The following is a 20563-nucleotide window of genomic DNA, read 5'->3' on the forward strand; positions in this document are numbered from 1 at the left end:
TGGGGCCGGACGGGTACCCAGTGGAATTCTATTAAAAGTTCTCTGGGATATTGGGGCCGCTGTTGAGGACATTCAATGAGGCAAGGGAGGGAGGGGTACTTCCCCAAACAATGTCACAGGCCACGATTTCACTTAACCTGAAGCTGGACAAGGACCCGGAGCTGTGTGGGTCCTACAGGCCGATATCCCTGTTGAATGTGGACACCAAACTGCTGGCCAAAACTTTGTCCTCTAGGATTGAGGATTGTGTGCCGGAAGTTATTAGGGAGGACCAGACAGGTTTGTTAAGGGAAGGCCAATGTAAGAAGGTTGTTAAATGTGATCATGATGCCCCTGGAAGATAGGGAGGTGGAGGTAGTTGTCGCAATGGACGCAGAGAAGGCTTTTGATCGAGTAGAATGGGAATACCTGTGGGAGGTACTGGGACGGTTTGGATTTGGATGTGGCTTTATTGACTGGGTCAGGTTGCTGTATCAGGCTCCTGTGGCGAGCATACGGATGAATAGGACAACATCGGACTACGTAAGGCTGCATCGGGGGATGAGACAGGGATGCCCCCTCTCCCCACCGTTGTTTGCGTTAGCCATAGAGCCGCTGGCAATCTCACTGAGAGCCTCAAGGGGCTGGAAGGGGCTGGTCCGGGGTGGGGAGTGGAACACAGAGTCTCGCTCTATGCAGACGACCTGCTCCTGTATGTATCGGACCCAGCAGAGGGGATGGAAGAAATCATGAAGATTCTGGGGGAATTTGGCCAGTTTTCGGGGGAGAACCTAAATATGGGGAAAAGTGAAGTGTTTGCGGTCCAGGCGAGGGGACAGGAGAGGCGGCTGGGGGAGCTGCCGTTTAGATTAGCAGGGGGAAGCTTTAGGGACCTAGGCATTCAAGTGGCGCCGGAGTGGGAACGGCTGCACAAACTAAATCTGGCCCGACTAGTAGACCAAATAAAGGACAATTTTAGGAGGTGGGACGCACTCCCGTTGTCACTAGCTGGGAGGGTGCAGACAGTGAAGATGACGATCCTCCCGAGATTTCTGTTTGTGTTTCAGTGTCTCCCCATCTTTATTCAGCGGTCCTTTTTTGAACGGGTCAACAAAGTAATCACTGGCTTTGTATGGGTGGGCAAGACCCAGCGAGTAAAAAAGGGGATGCTTGAACGGAGACGGGGAGAGGGTGGGCTGGCGCTGCCAAATATTAGTAACTATTACTGGGTGGCGAATATAGCCATGATCAGGAAGTGGGTGGTGGGGGAGGGGCCGGCATGGGAGTGTATGGAGGCAGCTTCATGCAAGGGCACCAGCTTGGCGACATTGATAACGGCCTCCCTGCCATTCCCGCCGGCACAGTACTCCACCAGCCCCATGGTGGTGGCGGCCTTGAGAGCCTGGGGGCAATGGAGTAGACATGTGGGAGCAGAGGGCGCATCGGTCTGGTCCCAAATCTGTAATAATCACCGGTTTGCCCTGGGAAGGATGGATGGGGGGTTTGGGAGATGGCAAAGAGCAGTGATTGAGAGGATGGGGGATATGTTTATAGACCTAACCTGAGGGAGCTGGAGGAGAAATTTGGGTTGGCGAGGGGAAACAAATTTAGGTACCTGCCGGTGCGGGACTTCCGACTAAGGCAGGTTTCAACCTTCCGGCTCCTATCACCAAAGGGGATACAGGACAGGGTAGTTTCCAGAGTATGGGTGGGAGAAGGGAGGGTCTCTGACTTCTACAAGGAACATATGGGGTCAGAGGGGACACAGTCGGAGGAGCTGAAGCGCAAGTGGGAAGAGGAGCTGTGGGGAGAAATAGAGGATGGTCTCTGGACGGATGCGTTGAGTAGAGTCAACGCATCCACAACATGTGGATGCTTAGCCTGATGCAGTTTAACGTTGTTCACCAGGTTCATATGACAGTGGCGGGGGTGAGCAGGTTCTTTGCTGTAAAAGATAGGTGTGTGAGGTGTGCCAGCAAACCATGTCTGTATGTTCTGGGCATGCCCGAAGCTTAGGGGATTTTGCTAGGGGTTTGCAGATGTCATGTCCACGGTGTTAAAAACAAGGGTGGCACTGAGTCCAGAGGTGGTGATTTTCGGGATGTCGCAAGATCCGGGAATCCAGGAGGAGAAAGAGGCAGGAGTTCTGGCCTTTGCTTCCCTGGTAGCCCGGAGACGGATACTATTAGCTTGGAGGGACCAAAGCCCCCCAAGTTGGAGATCGGACATGGCTAGCTCTCTCTGTCTGGAGAAAATCAAATCCGCCTTGAGATGGTCACTGTTAGGGTTCGCCCAGAGGTGGCAGCCGTTTGTTGACTTATTTGCGCAAAGTTAGTCATCAGCAGAAGGGGAGGAGGGGAGGGGTTAGTTTAGCTTAGAGTAGGGGATTAATAAAGGTGGGACCTGTAAGGGAGGAAGACGGCTTTATGTTTATAAATTCATGTACATTTCTTTTTTTGTTGTTGTAAAACCATAAATAACTCAATAAAATGTTCATTGAAAAAATGTCAGGAGGGTAGGTTTTCTGGTGAGTTTTAATTTGATCTGAAAAGATCAAATATTAACCATGGCCAATTAGTAATTTTTTTTTAAAATAATTTTTATTGAGATTTTCAAAAACATATCAAAAACAGAAAATAACAACAAGAAAACAGTAGTAACAACAAAAGAAAAATATACTAACCCCCAAAACCAAACCCCCCCCCCCCCAGTAACTACAAAAAGAAGAAATAGATAAACACCCGGCATATTCAATAAACACATATACACATTTCTCCCTTCCCCCGAAACCCCCCCCCCCTCCGCCCCCCTCCCTCCCTCCTCCTCCCCCCCCCCCCCCCCCCCCTCCCGGGTTGCTGCTGCTGCCGGCCTATTTTCCTACCGTTCTGCCAGGAAGTCCAGGAAAGGCTGCCACCACCTAAAGAACCCCTGTACTGATCCCCTCAGGGCAAATTTCACCTTCTCCAATTTGATGAACCCCGCCATACGCCATATCACTGATCCAGACCTCCACACTTGGGGGCCTCGCATCCTTCCATTGAGGCAAGATCCTCCGCCGGGCTACTAGGGACGCAAAGGCCAGAACACCGGCCTCTTTCGCCTCCTCCACTCCCGGCTCCACTGCAACCCCAAAAATTACGAGTCCCCAGCCTGGCTTGACCCTGGATCCTACCACCCTCGACACCGTCCTTGCTACCCCCTTCCAAAACTCCCCCAGCGCTGGGCATGCCCAGGACATATGGGCATGGTTCGCTGGGCTCCCCGAGCACCTAGCCCACCTGTCTTCGCCCCCGAAAAACCTACTCATCCTCGTCCCAGTCATGTGGGCCCTGTGCAGCACCTTGAACTGCATGAGGCTAAGCCTCGCACAGGAAGAGGAGGAATTCACTCTTTTCAGGGCATCCGCCCACTTCCCCTCCTCAATCACCTCACCCAGCTCCTCCTCCCATTTAACCTTCAACTCCTCCACCGAGGCCTCATCCCCCTCCTGCATGATGTGGTACACGTCTGAAATCCTCCCCCCTCCAACCCAAACCCCCGAGAGCACCCTGTCCCGTACCCCACGTGGGGGCAGCAGACGGAACCCCTCCGCCTGCCGCCTGGCAAACACCCTAACCTGCATGTACCTAAACATGTTCCCTGGGGGGAGCCCAAACTTCCCCTCTAACTCACCCAGGCTCGCAAACCTCCCATCCACAAACAGGTCCCTCAACCTCCTAACCCCTACCCTGTGCCAGCCCAGAAACCCACCATCGATGCTCCCTGGAACAAACCAGTGGGTCCCCCGTATCGGGGACTCCATCGAGCCCCCCAGCTTCCCCCTATGCCGTCTCCATTGCCCCCAAATTTTGAGGGTAGCCGCTACCACCGGGCTCGTAGTATACCTCATTGGAGGGAGCGGCAACGACGCCGTTACCAGCGCCTCCAGGCTCGTGTCCACGCAGGACGCCATCTCCATCCTCTTCCAATGCTGCCCCTGCCCCGTCCATTACCCACTTACGCACCATCGCTGCGTTGGCAGCCCAATAGTACCCACAGAGGTTGGGCAACACCAGCCCTCCCTATCCCAGCCCCGCTCCAAAAACACCCTTCTCACCCTCGGAGTCCCATGCGCCCATACAAATCCCGTAATACTCCTGTTGACCCTCCTAAAAAAAGGCCTTCGGGATAAGGATGGGGAGGCACTGGAACAGGAACAAAAACCTTGGGTGCACCGTCATCTTGAGGGACTGCACCCTGCCCGCCAGCGACAGCAGCAACATGTCCCATCTTTTGAACTCCTCCTCCATTTGCTCCACCAGCCTAGTGAGGTTAAGTTTGTGAAGGGCCCCCCAGCTTCTAGCCACCTGGACTCCCAGGTACCGAAAGCTCCTCCCCGCCCTTTTCAGCGGGAGCCTACCAATCCCCTCCTTTGATCCCCCGGGTGCACGATGCACAGCTCACTCTTACCCAGGTTGAGCTTGTACCCAGAAAAGCCCCCAAATTCCCTGAGAATCTTCATCACCTCCGGAATTCCCCCCACTGGGTCCGCCACATATAGCAACAAGTCATCTGCGTATAATGACACTCGGTGCTCCTCCCCACCCCGCACCAGACCTCTCCAATTCCTCAACTCCCTCAACGCCATGGCCAGGGGCTCAATTGCCAACGCAAAGAGCAAAGGGGACAGGGGACAACCGGTACAACCGAAAGTACTGGACTGGGCAGGACTGGAACTGATGTCCTAGGGGGGGTGTTTTCTAGAGCTGTTGGGGAGGGTTTAAACTAATGTGGCAGGGGGATGGGAACCGATGCAGGAAGTTGGAAGGTAGTAAAACAGGGACAGAAGCAAAAGGAAGTAAGGGGAAAAGTGCAAGATAGAGAAGACATAGTCAAAAATCTAAAAGGGCGACAGTACAAGGTACAGTGACTGAGGGGAGCTCAGTGAATAGGCCCAGTAATAACAAAAGGAATAAAACTGGAGATGTTAAGATCAAAACAAAGGTAAAAAAACCAACATAAGTGTACTTTACCTGAATGCTCGTAGTATTCGGAATAAAGTAAATGAGTTGATGGCACAAATCATCGTAAATGACTATGATTTAGTGGCCATTACTGAAACATGGTTAAAGGATGGTCACAACTGGGAGTTAAATATCCGAGGGTATCAAACTATTCGGAAGGACAGAGTGGATGGTAAGGGAGGTGGTGTTGCTCTGTTATTTAAGGATGACATCCGGGCAATAGTAAGGGATGACATCGGTGCTATGGAGGATAAGGTTGAATCCATTTGGGTGGAAATCAGGAATAGTAAGGCGAAAAAGTCACTGATAGGAGTAGTCTATTGGCCACCAAATAGTAACGTTATGGTGGGGCAGGCAATAAACAAAGAAATAACTGATGCATGTAGAAATGGTACAGCAGTTATCATGGGGGATTTTAATCTACATGTCGATTGGTTTAACCAGGTCGGTCAAGGCAACCTTGAGGAGGAGTTTATAGAATGTATCCGCGATAGTTTCCTAGAACAGTATGTAATGGAACCTACGAGGGAACAAGCGGTCCTAGATCTTGTCCTGTGTAATGAGACAGGATTGATTCATGATCTCATAGTTAGGGATCCTCTCGGAAGGAGCGATCACAATATGGTGGAATTTAAAATACAGATGGAGGGTGAGAAAGTAAAATCAAATACTAGTGTTTTGTGTTTAAATAAAGGAGATTACAAGGGGATGAGAGAAGAACTAGCTAAGGTAGACTGGGAGCAAAGACTTTATGGTGGAACAGTTGAGGAACAGTAGAGAACCTTCCAAGCGATTTTTCACAGTGCTCAGCAAAGGTTTATACCAACAAAAAGGAAGGACGGAAGAAAGAGGGAAAATCGACCATGGATATCTAAGGAAATAAGGGAGAGTATCAAATTGAAGGAAAAAGCATATAAAGCGGCAAAGATTGCTGGGAGATTAGAGGACTGGGAAATCTTTAGGGGGCAACAGAAAGCTACTAAAAAAGCCATAAAGAAGAGTAAGATAGAGTATGAGAGTAAACTTGCTCAGAATATAAAAACAGACAGTAAAAGTTTTTACAAATATATAAGACAAAAAAGAGTGGCTAAGGTAAATATTGGTCGTTTAGAGGATGAGAAGGGAGTTTTAATAATGGGAAATGAGGAAATGGCTGAGGAACTGAACAGGTTTTTTGGGTTGGTCTTCACAGTGGAAGACACAAATAACATGCCAGCGACTGATAGAAATTAGGCTATGACAGGTGAGGACCTTGAGAGGATTGTTATCACTAAGGAGGGAGTGATGGGCAAGCTAATGGGGCTAAAGGTAGACAAGTCTCCTGGCCCTGATGGAATGCATCCCAGAGTGCTAAAAGAGATGGCTAAGGAAATTGCAGATGCACTAGTGATAATTTACCGAAATTCACTAGACTCTGGGGTGGTCCCGGTGGATTGGAAATTAGCAAACGTGACGCCACTGTTTAAAAAAGGAGGTAGGCAGAAAGCAGGAAATTATAGGCCAGTGAGCTTAACTTCGGTAGTAGGGAAGACGCTGGTATCTATCATCAAGGAAGAAATTGCGAGGCATCTGGATAGAAATTGTCCCATTGGGCAGACGCAGCATGGGTTCGTAAAGGGCAGGTCATGCCTAACTAATTTAGTGGAATTTTTTGAGGACATTACCAGTGCAGTAGATAACGGGGAGCCGATGGATGTGGTATATCTGGATTTCCAGAAAGCCTTTGACAAGGTGCCACACAAAAGGTTGCTGCATAAGATAAAGATGCATGGCATTAAGGGTAAAGTAGTAGCATGGATAGAGGATTGGTTAATTAATAGAAAGCAAAGAGTTGGGATAAATGGGTGTTTCTCTGGTTGGCAATCAGTAGCTAGTGGTGTCCCTCAGGGATCCGTGTTGGGTCCACAATTGTTCACAATTTACATGGATGATTTGGAGTTGGGGACCAAGGGCAATGTGTCCAAGTTTGCAGATGACACTAAGATGAGTGGTAAAGCGAAAAGTGCAGAGGATACTGGAAGTCTGCAGAGGGATTTGGATAGGTTAAGTGAATGGGCTAGGGTCTGGCAGATGGAATACAATGTTGACAAATGTGAGGTTATCCATTTTGGTAGGAATAACAGCAAACGGGATTATTATTTAAACGATAAAATATTAAAGCATGCCGCTGTTCAGAGAGACTTGGGTGTGCTAGTGCATGAGTCACAGAAGGTTGGTTTACAAGTGCAACAGGTGATTAAGAAGGCAAATGGAATTTTGTCCTTCATTGCTAGAGGGATGGAGTTTAAGACTAGGGAGGTTATGTTGCAATTGTATAAGGTGTTAGTGCAGCCACACCTGGAGTATTGTGTTCAGTTTTGGTCTCCTTACTTGAGAAAGGACGTACTGGCGCTGGAGGGTGTGCAGAGGAGATTCACTAGGTTAATCCCAGAGCTGAAGGGGTTGGATTATGAGGAGAGGTTGAGTAGACTGGGACTGTACTCATTGGAATTTAGAAGGATGAGGGGGGATCTTATAGAAACATTTAAAATTATGAAGGGAATAGATAGGATAGATGCGGGCAGGTTGTTTCCACTGGCGGGTGACAGCAGAACTAGGGGACATAGCCTCAAAATAAGGGGTAGTAGATTTAGGACTGAGTTTAGGAGGAACTTTTTCACCCAAAGGGTTGTGAATCTATGGAATTCCTTGCCCAGTGAAGCAGTTGAGGCTCCTTCATTACATGTTTTTAAGGTAAAGATAGATAGTTTTTTGAAGAATAAAGGGATTAAGGGTTATGGTGTTCGGGCCGGAAAGTGGAGCTAAGTCCACAAAAGATCAGCCATGATCTAATTGAATGGCGGAGCAGGCTCGAGGGGCCAGATGGCCTACTCCTGCTCCTAGTTCTTATGTTCTTATGTACTCTGATCTCCTCCTATTCGTGGCTACGCTCGCCATCGGGGCCTCATATAACAGCCTCACCCAACTGACAAACCCCACCCCGAACCCAAACCTTTCCAGCACCTCCCACAAGTACCCCCACTCAACCCTATCAAAGGCCTTCTCCGCGTCTAATGCTACCACTATCTCGGCCTCCCCTTCTACCGCCGGCATCACTATAACATTCAGAAGCCTACGTATATTGGTGTTCAGCTGCCTTCCCTTCACAAACCCTCTCTGGTCCTCATGAATGACCCCCGGCACACAGTCCTCTATCCTTGTGGCCAAGATCTCCGCCAACAGCTTGGCATCCACATTTAACAACAAGATCGGCCTATATGATCCACACTGTAGGGGGTCCTTGTCCCGTTTAATGATCAAGGAAATCAGCGCCCGTGACATAGTTGGGGGCAAAGCCCCCCCTCCCTTGCCTCGTTAAAGGTCCTAACCAACAGGGGGCCCAACAGGTCTGCATACATTTTGTAAAATTCGAACGGAAGCCCATCCGGCCCCGGCGCCTTCCCCGGCTGCATGCTGTCTATCCCTTTGACCAGCTCCTCCAGCTCAATCAGCGCCCCCAGCCCCTCCACCTGTCCCTCCTCCACCTTCAGAAACTCAGCCTATCCAAAAAACGCTCCATTGGTCCACCGGGGGCTCAGACCGGTACAATTCCCCATAAAAGTCCATGAAGACCCCATTAATGTCCACCCCCCTTCGCACCACATTGCCTCCCCTATCCGTCACTCCACCAATCTCCCTGGCCGCATCCCGCTTACGGAGCTGATGCGCCAGCATCCTACTCGCCTTCTCCCCATATTCGTACACCGCTCCCTGTGCCTTCCTCCACTGAGCTTCCGCCTTTCCGGTGGTCAGCAAGTCGAACTTGGCCTGCAGGTTACGTCGTTCCCCCAACAGTCCCTTCTCTGGTGCCTCCGCGTATCTCCAGTCCACCCTCACCATCTCCCCCACCAACCTCTCCCTCTCTCTTTGCTCTCCCCTCTCCCTATGGGATCGGATGGAAATCAACTCCCCTCTAATCACCGCCTTCAATGCCTCCCAAACCGTCCCCACACGGACCTCCCCATTATCATTGGCCTCTAAGTTCCTCTTGATACACCCCCGAACCCGCCCGCACACCTTCTCATCCGCCAGCAGTCCCACCTCCAGGCGTCAGAGCGGGCGCTGGTCCCTCTCCTCCCCCAGCTCAAGATCTACCCAGTGCGGGGCATGGTCCGAAATGACTATGGCCGAATACTCGGCATCCTTCACCCTCGAAATCAGCACCCTGCTCAGGACAAAAAAATCGATCCGGGAATAGGCTTTATGCACATGGGAAAAAACTGAATACTCCCTGGCCCTCAGCCTCGCGAAGCTCTAAGGATCCACCCCCCCCCCCCCAATCTGGTCCATACACTCCCTCAACACCTTAGCCGCCGCGGGCCTCCTGTTCATCCTGGACATGGATTGATCCAATGGGGGATCCAGCACTGTGTTAAAGTCCCCCCCCCCCAGTATCAGGCCCCCCGTCTCTAGATCCGAAATGCGGCCCAGCATGTGCCGCATAAAACCCGCATCGTCCCAATTTGGGGCATAGACATTCACCAGCACCACCCTCTCCCCTTGCAACTTGCCGCTCACCATCACATACCTCCCTCCACTGTCAGCCACCACCTTTGACACCTCAAACGACACCCTTTTTCCCACCAGAATCGCCACCCCCCAGATTTTTTGCATCCAGCCCCGAATGAAACACCTGGCCTACCCAGCCCTTCCTCAGTCTAACCTGGTCCGTCACCTTCAGGTGCGTCGCCTGGAGCATAGCCACGTCCACCTTCAGCCCCTTCAGATGCGTAAACACCCGGGCCCATTTGACCGGCCCATTCAGCCCCCTCACATTCCAAGTTATCAGCCGGATCAGAGGGCTCCCTGCCCCCCTCCCCTGCCGACTAGCCATAACCCATCCCCTGCCCGCCCCAGGCCAGCGACCCCCGCTCGGCCCGTCAACCCCGGTGGCAAACCCCCACCCCGGCCCCCCCTGCATACTCCAGCTCCTTCCTGGCCATTTCAGCAGCAACCCGGTACCCCCCCATTCCCCCCTTCCTCTCCCCCCCCAGGCTAGGACCCCCCCCCCCCCCCCCAGCCGCGTTACTCCCTCTGTAACACTCCCGTGAGCCAGCTAACTTCTGCTGACCCCGGCGACTCTCGCCACACACCCGACCCCCCCCCCCAACGTGGGGCTACTCCTCCTCCCCCAGACCCATCAGCAGACCCTCCTCCTCCCCCTCCCGCTCTCGCGTGGGAAAAAAGCCCACGCTTCTCAGCTCCGACCCCGCCCCCATCCACCCTCAGTGCGGGAAACAGAAGAAAAAACCCGCGCTTTCCCTCTGCCCGACCCCCCCACGCATAAAAGACAGCACCCCACCCGCCCAAGAACCAACACACAACCAGCTTAAAACAGCATAAAACAGCATAAAACAGAGACCCTTCCCACCAAAAGTTAACACAGTTATTTGCAAACCCCCGACCCTCAGTCAGAGTCCAACTTCTCGGCCCGCACAAAGGCCCACGCCTCCTCCAGGGACTCAAAATAAAAGTGCCAGTCCTTGAAAGTGACCCACAGACGCGCCGGCTGTAACATGCCAATCTTCACACTCTTTCTGTGTTGCACCGCTTTCGTCCGGTTGTACCCGGCCCTCCGCTTAGCCACCTCCGCACTCCAGTCCTGATAGATCCGCACTACCATGTTCTCCCACTTGCTGCTCCGCTCCTTCTTGGCCCACCTAAGCACGCACTCTCGGTCAGCAAACCGGTGGAACCGCACCAGCACCGCCCGTGGCGGCTCATTCGGCTTGGGCCTCCTGGCCAGTATTCTGTGGGCTCCCTCCAGCTCCACGGGCCCCTGGAAGGACCCAGCTCCCATCAGTGAGTTCAACAAACCGACCACATAGGCCCCCAGCTCTGACCCCTCCAGTCCCTCCGCGAGACCCAGGATCCGCAAATGTTTCTGCCTCGACCGGTTCTCCATCTCCTCGAACCGCTCCTGCCACTTCTTATGGAGCGCCTCATGCATCTCCACCTTTACTGCGAGTGCCGCGGCCTCATCCTCTCTTCCAGAGGCTTGATGTCGGAGCTCCCGGATCTCCACCCCCTGGACAGCCTGCATCGCCAGCAGCTTGTCCGCATTCGCCTTCAGCGAGTCCAGCAGCTCCACTTTTAGCTCCTGAAAACATCGCTGGAGAGGCTCCTGCTGCACCTGCGCCCACTGCCTCTATTCCTCGAGTTCTCCTCCGGCCGCCATCTTGATTCTCTTCCCCCGCTTTTTCTTAGGCGCTGCCACCGCTATTTTGCTGGCCCCACTCCTGGTCAAGACCATAGACCACTGGGGATCCGCTGCAGACACCTTCTCACGTTGGGAACCATCGAGCAAGTACCGCTGGGGGCCCTTAAAAGAGCCCAAAAGTCCGTTCCTGGCGGGAGCTGCCAAACCTGCGGCTTAGCTCCGCATAGCCGCAACCGGAAGTCTGCCAATTAGTAATTATTGTAGGTACCAAAAACCAAAGCAAATTTTGTAATTTATCATATCATTACAATCGTTGCTCAATCAATCAGATCTAAAGGGTAAAGTTTTAATTAAATATCAAGAGGCTGCAACACGAAAGTTACCATTTTTAAGTAAATTGGAATCAAAGGGATGAGTAAAACATTTGAGTTAACATCTCTGAATTTAAATGATATCAGCAGAAGAGACGCAGCCAATTGGTGATTAGCTGCTGTGATTTTATTTTAATTTTAAGTTTTATTATTTAATAGAGGAGTGGCTGGGCAGCTTGGAGAATTAGAGTGCACATCCTGGTCCCTGTGGGAACTCCAGCATGCTTCCTGTGTCCTGGATGACTATATGGGCAGGAAGGGCGGTTCGAGCTCTGAGTTTCAAAGTTGGAGCAGCACTAACATCTCTTTCGTGCATCCACGAGATTCAGAGATTTGTGATTAGCGTGTTGATAGATTAAGGGCATGCAGGGAGTGTGGTGATATGAATCACTGTAAATATACAAGGGGTGAATGTAAATACACTAAGACTAAGTAAACACTAGAGGGAGCACCAGAGACATCATAACATGCAGACATACAGCTAATGAACACATAGAATAGGGCACGACCAATAGGCAGTCAAGACACCCAGAGGTGACACTACCACAGGGGGGCAACTCATATAAAAGAGCACACATGCTCTTTCTCTTTCCACAGGCGACACTCAGAGCGAAGGACAGGAGCAGATCAGAAGCATCACACCCACTGCATGGCTTAGAGCAGACTGGTTAATTAGACTGAGTTACTATAGGAAGATTAACAGGAGAGTTTAACTCAAGTAGGAGAATTGTTAACTGTTCAATAAATGTGTCAAACCTATCTCCAAGTCTGAACCTTCCTTTGTCAGAGCATACATCAAGGAAGCAGCTTGTGCGACATGAAGAAGCATATCACAACAGTGAGAGGAGGGAATTGTTGACCTCAGAGCCACAGGGAGTCACAAAGAAGATGGAAGAGCAGTAGTAATATGGTACTCAATAGGGAGGGGACTAAACAAGTTTTTCTGCAGCCACAGATGTGAATCCAAGGTGGAAGGTTGCCTCCTGGTGCCAGGATCAGGGATGTCATTTAGCAGATGCAGAGCACCTGAGGGGGCAGGGTGAGCAACCTGCAGTTGTTAACCACATCGGTACCAATGGCCTTGGTAGAAAGAGGGATGTGGTCGTGCAGTTTAAATTTAAGAAGCTCGGCAGGAAAATATAATACAGGACCTCAAATCTAGTAACCTGCAGAATACTCCCAGTACACATGCAAAAGTGAGTATAAAAATAGAAGGACAGAAGATAAATGCACAACTGGAGATATGGTGCAGATGGGTTGGGGGTGGGGAGTGAAAGGGAGCGGGGGAGTGGATTTAGATTCATCAAATTTACAATGCAGTAAGGGGCCGTTTGGCCCATCGAGTCTGCATCAAAGGGCACCCTTCTTAAACCCAAGCCGTCACCCTATCCATGTAACCCAGTAACCCCATCTATTCTTTTTTGGACACTAAGGGGCTATTTGGCATGGCCAATCACCTAACCTGCACATCTTTGAACTGTGGGAGGAAATCAGAGCACCCAGGAATTGAGCCCGGGGTTGGGATATTCGGATCACTCTAGGGCAAATGGGACCTGTACAGACCGCACGGATTGCATCTAAACAGAACTGGAACAATTTTCCTCATGGGGTGATTTGCGAGTACTGTCAGGGAGGGTTTATACTTACAGGTATAATCAGGAAGGTAATGCTTGAGGGGAATACCAAAGTGAGCAGAGAATGGGAAGAGGCAGATAGCTGTAGATTAATAAATAGTAGGTTATAGGTAGGATCAGAGCAAAAATAAATTAGAGTCACTGTACACATATGTGAATGTGCAGGATGTGGTAGACAAGGTTGGTGAGCTGCAGGTTCAGACAGTAATATGGAAATAGGATGTTGTGTTGATAACGGAGGCCTGGCTGAAAGAATGATAGGTCTGGTTATTAAATGTTCCTGGATACAGGGTGTTCAGGAAAGATAGGAAAGCAAGGTAAGAAGGAGTGGCAGTATTAATTCAGTAGAGCCTTACAGTCAGTGCTGGAGAGCAAGGATGTTCCAGAGGGGTCTGCAACAGAATCTATTTGACTAGAAAAGGTCCTCAGGAACAAAAAAGGTGCAATTACATTGCTAGGCGTCATCTAGGGAGAAAGATTAAGTGGAACATGGAAATTACAGAAAAGTTAAAAAATTATTGAGTAGCTTGTGATGATGCAGCGAGAAGGGATGGACTGCTCCACTCTTTTCAACCTCCTTGGGTGGTAACGACAAAGGTTTAAGTTTATTTATCATGAGGATATTGTAACGAACGGAAGAATTTCAAATATATTATATTATAGGTATTTGATGCAGGAAGGTGTAAAAGCCCGAGTTACTGTTTTTAAAGAATCCTGGGTTGAATGGTTTTGGATTCCAGGGGTGCAATTAGAGCATCGTAAAAAGCTTGGGCTAATGGAATGTTGTTTGGATTAAGGGGGTTCCTTGTGGAGTTAATTATATTTCATCTTGGTAAGATGATGAAATTATGGGAGGAGCCAAGGTATCAGAGATTTTACAGAAAAGCCGTCTTAGCTGAGTATTAGCTAGAGATGTGAGCAGAAGTCAAGCATCTGAGTTTAGTTAAAAGATATGTATGCAGCTAGATCGGCAGTTTCTTTCCAAGCAGTTCAAAATGGTGTATTTAGAAAGTCAGCAGAAACAGGATAGAGCAGCATCTGAAGAATTACAGCCAGAGTTTCTGCACAGTTCTGACAGGATTCAGGTCTTTTCTTTAAAGCAGTGTGAAAGATCTCCTTTTCTCAGAGTATCTAGACATCTCTGCAAAGCAGATATTCCTGAGTGCTAACTGTATTTTAACAGTGGATTGAGAGCTGAGATGGTTTTATTGTCATTTGAGTGGGAACATAGATAGCAGTTAAGAGTTACTGTCATCATTAGTATTGTTTAAGGGGTAATTGTAAATTATTTTACGGTGTGGTGCTAAAGATATTTTAATACTGTGTTAGTAATAAAGTTTGTTTTAAAAACCATATCCCTAATTCTTTGTGAAATCACTCCTGGAGTGAGGTATCCTTCCCTCACAGTCTTACAAAATTAAAATAAAATATTGGGGTTTCTGTGCAGTATTCTAGCCACTGTTAGGATCCGGTGCAGGATCGTAATATTTTCCAAATCAAAATTAATTTAACTATTTAAGTTGTGAGCAATAAGGAGCCAATCAAACAATGATTTCTTAAGTCAAAGAAAGGGCAAATTTATTAACCCCGACACCCATGAAAAATAATAAAAAAGAAAGGCCAAGCATTCACCCCTCATACAGTCATCAACCCCACACACACATACAAGTACTAGATATAAGGGGAAGTTAAAATCCAGTAAAATGGGGAAAATAATATACAGCTAAGTATCCGTTAATTGTCCCTTGAGATATGGATTTTAAACATTACGGTTGGTTTAGGTTAGCTGATTATTTGGATAGGCTCAGTTGTAGATGATTTTGCAATTGTTAGGAGATTTTACTTCACAGGGAGATTTCTGTTGGTTGGCTTTTAGACACTCGGTGACACACTTATTCCAAAAGAGAGAATGTAGCCATAAGCCTGTTTCCCCTACTGCTGTCTTTCTTGATATCGCCAGTGTCATTTGCAATCTCTCTATAGTGACTGGCAACCTTGCCTTGAAATACTTCACCCATTGTGTATTCTCAGGGGGCTTTGTGTGTCTTGTCTGTGGAAGAATTTTTTTCAATTTCCAGCACTTTATATTTTAATGTCCCTTCCTTGGATGCAAGCTTCAATGGGTGCCTGGATTTCAGGAAATGCCTCTCCCTTCACTCTCCCCTGAGGATGATTTATTTGTTTCTCATGTCTACTTTGGAATGTGGCCTTGCATTTTTAAGCAGTTTGCTCTGTCTCAATTCAAATTGCAAAATTTCTAGTCAACTGAAATTTGAAAAATCATATTTTCAAAACCAAAGGGCATAGACCCGGCGATACTTCCCTAATAACAAAGAAATGAAATGAGATTCACTCTCATTTCATTACAAGATATCAAAACACAATAAAGCACATTCAATTCCATTCATTATCTTAAACTAATTACATTAGTCCTGTTCGACTGTGGTCTTAATATCCAGCTAACCCCAAACTGTGCTGGACCCTGGACGACATGTTCTTACATTGTTTTTTTTTGCCTTTGCAGGTGGTTGCTTACAAACAAAATCTGTCTTCATTTGAAAAGATTAGGCTGGCATCAGGGCTTTGAAGCTGCTTTATTTTCCTGGTGTGACTGATCATTTTGTCAGAACCCTGTGCCTTTTACTTGCTGTACCTATGGATTAAATATCATCTGAGGAGTTTGGTTGTTTACCTGGCTGTTAGCTCCCAGGTTGCTGGTAATAGCCAAACTGTTGTGGGTTATCTGCAGGGTTATTCTGTGCCCCCCCACTGACCGTGCCTTCATGCTGTTTAACACAGAGGCTTTTAATATGTAAATTTTTCTGATTGCTAGCCTGGCCTGCTTCTGATTGCTTTTAACCCCTCGCTGTCCGCCTGTGAAGTTACCAGCACAAACTCAGACACTGTTACTCATCTAATTTCTCAGAGGTCAGTCAGCTGAATTTGTTTTTTTTGCCTCCTGCAATAACTCTGGATTATAGTTTGGCACCTCACTTGTATTGAATATTCCAACACTGTCCAGGTGGAGGTTGAAACAAAATGAAATGAAAATTGCTTATTGTCACGAGTAGGCTTCAATTAAGTTACTGTGAAAAGCCCCTAGTTGCCACATTCCGGCGCCTGTCCGGGGAGGCTGGTACGGCAAGCTTCTGTTTCGGGAATCGGTACTCCCCTCACCTGTCCATGTTCCCTGGAACACTAGTACCCCCAAGTGGATGCTGCGCTCCTCCTGTACTCCCCTGGGGCTCTTCAACTGAGTGAGGCATCACTCTCACTCGTTCTTAGTCTATGTGGGAAATTCCCTGGCCCCCCATTTAAAACTGCTACAAAAATGTAGCTATACGGACTATACGGTCAATGGAAGAGTCCTGGGAAAATTGATATACAGAGAGATATGGGAGTTCAGGTCGATTGTACCCTGAAGGTGGCAACACAGGTCAATAGAGTGGTCAAGAAGGCATACAGCATGCTTGCCTTCATCGGACGGGGTATTGAGTACAAGAGTCGGCAGGTCATGGTACAGTTGTATAGGACTTTGGTTAGGCCACATTTGGAATACTGTGTGCAGTTCTGGTCGCCACATTACCAGAACGACGTGAATGCTTTAGAGAGGGTGCAGAGGAGGTTCATCAAGATGTTACTGTATGTTACGGTATGGAGGGTGCTAGCTATGAAGAAAGGTTGAGTAGATTAGGATTGTTTTAGTTGGAAAGACGAAGGTTGAGGGGGAACTGATTGAGGTCCACAAAATTATGAGAGGTATGGACAGGGTGGATAGCAACAAACTTTTTCCAAGAGTGGGGGTGTCAATTACAAGGGGTCACAATTTCAAGGTGAGAGGGGGAAAGTTTAAGGGAGATGTGTGTGGAAAGTTTTTTACGCAGAGGGTGGTGGGTGCCTGGAATGCTTTGCCAGCGGAGGTGGTAGAGGTGACAAAGATGGCGCCGGAGCGAGGCGACTCTCTGCAAGCTCTCCCCAACAGATCCACTTTTAACTTAACTTATACCCGTTCTAACCTTTTAAAAATTAATTCTAAAGCTAACATTATTACTAACCTCTCTCTTTTCTCATGAATTTTGTTTAATTCCCTTTTCTTCCATGTACTGAATGATCTGTTGAGCTGCTTGCAGAAAAATACTTTTCACTGTACCTCGGTACACGTGACAATAAACAAATCCAATCCAAGGAGGCGGGCATGATAGCATCATTTAAGATGCATCTAGACAGATATATGAACGGGCGGGGAACAGAGGGAAGTAGATCCTTGGAAAATAGGCGACAGGTTTAGATAAAGGATCTGGATCAGCGCAGGCTGGGAGGGCCGAAGGGCCTGTTTCTGTGCTGTAAATTTCTTTGTTCTTTGTTCTTTTGTAAAGAGGACACTGGCTCACTTCCACCCTCCTTTTTTACCCTTACAGGCCCCTCATGGACTTCTTTTATTTCTGCTGGCCAGGCTTCAGCGCTTTTAAATACAAATGGCTGTGCCATATCTCCCCGCATTTCTCACGGATTCTATCCTGACCCGTTCTACTGTTACTGGCCTAGCTTCGGCTTTTTAAAATCCCAGTAGTCCTTCCCTAGCTTGTCCAACTCCCATGGGTTCTAATTCCCTATGAGGGGCTTCCAAACTTCTTACGGTTCCCTATATTTCAGCACCTTCCTGTTCTATTAACCGCCATAGAAGAGCTGAAACTCCCTCAGTTCCCTGTAATACAACATGATTCTTACTGGCTTTCTACAGCCTGTTCAGTCTCTCTGGACTAATTGGGTCCAGAAATGGAATCAAAGATGTGGCAGGCAATTCAGAGGTTAAAGAGATTGAGGGAAAAAAAGATGCTAGCGCGGAGTCAGGGGAATATGCCCAGACCTGGCATGAGTTACATTCAGACTTAAACCCATCAGTGGGAATACACAGGATGCCCCAGATCCATTGTCCTTGGGACACGGCTGTCTGACCAGTCATTATCCCATTACAGAGTCTGGTGGCCTTTTTGTCCGTCAATGGGCGATAAGTTGCATATCAATAACTTGGTTCTGTTCTTTTGTATAAACGGGAGTGGGCAATCAAACAGCCAAGATAATTATGATAGGTTCAGGTCTGAGCACCCCAGAAGAGAACCTTTGGTTGAGGGTCTAGGTGGAGCTTAGAGAGAGAGGAGAGAGAGGGAAAAATTCTGTTTCGAACAGCTTCAGGAAATCAACGCTTTGGAAATCAACCAAGGGAGGTCATGAAAGTTGCTACTGAGGCAGGCTTTGGAAAAGTGTTCAGAACGCATTTCCCCAACAGAAGAAAAATTGCTTCATAAATGCAAGTATCGCCTTTGCCGACCTGTGTAAGGGTGGAGTTGCTGAACACCACAGGGCAAAAAAAGTAGTTGGGAGTTGTGTACAGACCACCAAACAGTAATTATGAAGTTGGGGATGGTATCAAACAGGAAATCAGAGATGCGTGCAGTGAGGGTACAGAAGTTATTATGGGTGACTTTACTCTGCATATTGATTGGGCTAATCAAACTGGTAGCAATGCGATGGAGGAGGATTTCCTGGAATGTATAAGGGATGGTTTTCTCGACCAATATGTTGAGGCTCTAGACAGCAGGCCATCCTATACTGGGTATTGTGCAATGAGAGAGGATTAATTAGCAAAGTTGTGGTGCGTGATCCTTTTGGGAAGAGTGACCATAATATGGTAGAATTCATCATTAAGATGGACAGTGACACAGTTAAGTCTGAGACTAATGTCCTGAACTTAAAGAAAGCTAACTTTGATGGCATGAGACGTGCATTGGCTAGGGTAAGCTAGCAAAGGATACTTAATGGGTTGACGATGGATAGGCAATGGCAAACATTTAAAGAACACATAGATGAACTTCAACAATTGTACATCCCTGTCGGGCGCAAGAGTAAGATGGGGAAGGTGGCTCAACCATGGATAACAGGGGAAATCAGGGATAGGGTTAAAGCCAAAGAGGAGGCACATAAATTGGCCAGAAAAAGCAGCAAACCTGAGGACTGGAAGAAATTTAAAATTCCGCAGACGTGGACAAAGGGTTTAATAATAATCTTTATCGTGGCAGACTGGTACAAATGGTGAAGTCACACAGGATCAGGGGTGAGCTGGCAAGATGAATACAGAACTGGCTAGGTCATAGAAGGCAGAGAGTAGCAATGGAAGGGTGCTTTTCTGATTGGAGGGCTGTGACTAGTGGTGTTCCGCAGGGATCAATGCTGGGACCATTGCTGTTTGTAGTATATATAAATGATTTGGAGGAAAATGTAACTGGTCTGATTAGTAAGTTTGCAGACGACACAAAGGTTGGTGGAATTGCGGATAGCGATGAGAACTGTCAGAAGATACAGCAGGATTCATATCGTTTGGAGACTAGGGCGGAGAATGGCAGATGGAGTTTAATCCGGACAAATCTGAGGTGATGCCTTTGGGAAGGTCTAATGCAGGTAGGGAATATACAACGAATGGTAGAACCCACAAGAGTATTAACAGTCAGAGAGATCTTGGTGTACAGGTCCACAGGTCACTGAAAGGGACAACACAGGCGGAGAAAGTAGTCAAGGAGGCATACGGCATGCTTGCCTTCATTGGCCGGGGCATTGAGTATAAAAATTGGCAAGCCATGTTGCAGCTATATAGAACCTTAGTTTGGCCACACTTGGAGTATTGTGTTCAATTCTGGTCGCCACATTACCAGAAGGATGTGGAGGCTTTAGAGAGGGTGCAGAAGAGATTTACCAGGATGTTGCCTGGTATGGAGGGCATTAGCTATGAGGAGAGGTTGAATAAACTCTGTTTGTTCTCACTGGAACGATGGAGGTTGAGGGGCAACCTGATAGAGGTCTACAAAATTATGAGGGGCATAGACAGAGTGGATAGTCAGAGGCATTTTCCCAGGGTAGAGGGGTCAATTACTAGAGGGCAGAGGTTGAAGATGCGAGGGGCAAGGTTTAGAGGAGATGTACGAGGCAAGTTTTTTACACAGAGGGTAGTGAGTGCCTGGAACCCGCTTCCGGAGGAGGTGGTGGAAACAGGGACGATAGTGATGTTTAAGGGGCATCTTGACAAATACATGAATAGGATGGGAATAAAGGGTTACGGACCAAGGAAGTGTAGAAGATTTTAGTTTAGACGGGCAGCATGGTCGGCACAGGCTTGGAGGGCCGAAGGGCCTGTTCCTGTGCTGTACTTTTCTATGTTCTTTGTTCTTATTGTCACAAGTAGATTAACATTTACATTGCAATGAAGTTACTGCAAAAAGTCCCTGGTCACCACACTCAGGCGCCTGTTCGGGCACACAGAGGGAGAATTCAGAAAGTCCAAATGACCTAACAGCACGTCTTTCGGAAAATGTGGGAGGAAACCGG

This window comes from Scyliorhinus canicula, chromosome 16 (genome assembly GCF_902713615.1).
Source record: "Scyliorhinus canicula chromosome 16, sScyCan1.1, whole genome shotgun sequence".
Classification (NCBI taxonomy): Eukaryota; Metazoa; Chordata; class Chondrichthyes; order Carcharhiniformes; family Scyliorhinidae; genus Scyliorhinus; species Scyliorhinus canicula.